The sequence below is a fragment of the Hippopotamus amphibius genome, chromosome 6 (assembly GCF_030028045.1).
Source record: "Hippopotamus amphibius kiboko isolate mHipAmp2 chromosome 6, mHipAmp2.hap2, whole genome shotgun sequence".
Lineage (NCBI taxonomy): Eukaryota > Metazoa > Chordata > Mammalia > Artiodactyla > Hippopotamidae > Hippopotamus > Hippopotamus amphibius.
In genome coordinates, this window is record NC_080191.1 from 161,031,891 (window position 1) to 161,034,446 (window position 2,556).

The 2,556-nt window shown below is 47.5% G+C and overlaps 1 pseudogene; it reads right to left on the minus strand.

Annotated features, from left to right (window-relative positions):
- Positions 1–712: 712 nt before the first annotated feature.
- On the minus strand, positions 713–2,228 carry LOC130855009 (telomeric repeat-binding factor 2-interacting protein 1-like; annotated as a pseudogene).
- Positions 2,229–2,556: the final 328 nt, after the last annotated feature.

Below are 2,556 nucleotides of genomic sequence, written 5' to 3' on the forward strand. Positions count from 1 at the left end.
TGGGAAGATTCCGCATGCCACGGAACAACTAAGCCTGTATGCCACAACTAATGAGCCTGTGCTCTAGAGCCCGTGAGCCACAACTATTGAGCCCATGTGCCGCAACTACCAAAGCCCAAGCCCCTAGGGCCCATGCTCCACAGCAAGAGAAGCCACTACAATGAGGAGCCTGTGCACCACAATGAAGAGTAGCCCCTGCTCGCAGCAACTAGAGAAAGCCCGTGTGCAGCAACGAAGACCCAACGCAGCCAATAAATAAAATAAATAAATAAATTTATGGGGAAAAAAAAGACTTTGTAATTAAATCTTTCCACATTTCTAGATTCTTGACTTGGAATCTGTCACAATCTAGAGGAGCTTCTGTCGAAGGATAAGAGGCTCTTTATTCATGCTTTCCGAAAAGACCCATCTAATTTTCCTCCTTTGACTTTGTCAGCTAGCTCCTGTAACCAATATAGCAGGGATTCCACTCAGAAAACGATTACTACTATGTAAACCAACCTGTTTTCGCTTTTCCTTTCATAACTGATACAACCAGGAACAGCTCTAAATATATCCAACTTCTTTTAGTTTCATCCTCCTACACAACTTTGCTTGGCTACAAAATCTAGGACTGACAGAACAACAACAGCATTGGTCAAAAAATGAGTGTCAGTTCCAATGTAAAAATCTCTGAAGTTCAATGGTCACAAAAAAATTTTTTTAATGCCCTATCTGCCAAACCTTTTTTTTTTTCTTCTTTCTTTTCATTATCTTGCTAATCATTGCTTTCGGAATTCAATCCTCTGAGCTACATTCTGAGCACCAAATATTTTGACCAATGCATCTCAAGTACCCTCATCATCTTTTTGCAAATCTAAGTCATCCTGTCGGGACCAAATGGGATACCCACCAGCCCTCTGACCAGACTTTAAAAAGGAGGAAGTAGCCTCCAGCTCATCAGTTTTTTAAGAAGGCCTGTGTAACTGCTGACAGATCCAAGTTAAACTTTTTCATTAACTGCTGGATGATCTTAATGGTAGCTCCTACCTCTGCTGCAGAAACTTTTTCTTCTCCTTCTCCGTCCTCATCAGGCTGTGTTTCTGAGTCTTCTGAGTGTGGGTGGATTGTCATCACACAGTTGTTATATGTATTTCAAAATCTGGGCTCTCATCCACCACAATCCCCTCAGACTCCCGGGTGGCTTCTACAAGCATCTTTTTGACTGCTTCTTCATTCTCCATGATCTCTTCCTTTTCAAATTCTTCTTCAGGGAAGTCTGGAGTTTTCTTATCCTGTGGTTCCTCGCTCTCAGCAGCCTCGGCGTCTTCCTCAGCTTTTCGCTGGAGCTTCTGGCAGAAAGGGCTCACTGGGGCCTGCCCCAAAAGGTACTTATGCTCCTGGCCCCGCCGGTGCTTGAGGTAGCGGTCCTTCATGGACCGCCACGAGCGCTGGGTGAGCGGGCTCTTCTCCATCGCTTTCCACAAGGCGTTGCGGGTGTGGGAGCGGGCCGAGCGGGCACGTTCCTTCACGTAGGTCAAGATGGCTGCGTCTTCCGCCCAAGATGGCCGCGTCGTCCGTCTCGGTGAAGACGATCCGTCCCGCGTGCGGCCGCGGCTCGGGCTCCGCGGCGGCGCCCCGGCCTTCGTCTCTGAGGCTTGGTGGGCCGCCGATGCCTGGCCCAACCGGTGGGCCTCCAGCTCGAGGCTTGCGCTGCACTCCACGCAGTCCAGGATATGCTGCATGGATTTGAGGTCGCCCAGGCCTTGGCCGCCGCCTCCCTCGGCTGGGCCAGCAGCCTGGGCTCATGCACGCGACACAAGGTGGCACCGCCGGGCAGGATGCGGGTCAAGAGGCGGCGCTTCGCTGCTCTGGGACACATGTAGAAGGATAGGGAGCTGCCATGCTCCCTCACGAACAGAGTCGAGGAATGGGTAGGCCCATTGGGCTCTTTGCCCAAATCCATCGGCTCTGCCTTAGCTCACGGCGAGCACCAGAAGCCATACAGTTTTAATTACTATAACTGTGCTATACAGACCGTCTCTGACTTACAATTTTTCGACTTTATGATAGTGCAAAATTGATACAAACCATACTTCACAGTTTGAATTTTTATCTTTTCCAGGGCTAGTGATAATGCAGTTCAATACTTTCTCATAGCGCTGAGCAGCAGCAGCAGCAGCAGCAAGCCACACTTCCCAGTCAGCCATGCACTCGGGAGGGTAAACAGGTGATGCACTTACAACCATTCTGTACCCGTACAACCATTCTCTTTTTCACCTTCAGTACAGTACTCAATAAATTACATGAGATATTCAATACTTTGTTAATAAAATACTTTGTGTTTGATGATTTTGCCTATCAGTAGGGTAGTGTAAGTGTTCTGAGCATGTTTAAAGTAGGCTAGGCTAAGCTGTGATATGCAGTAAGTTAAGTGTATTAAATGCATTTTGACTTATGATATTTTCAACTTACAGTGGACTTATTAGGATGTAACCCCATCATAAGTTGAGGAAGATCTGTAGTTGAAAATCAGGAACTGTGATGCCTCTGGCTTTGTTCTTCTTTTTCATGATT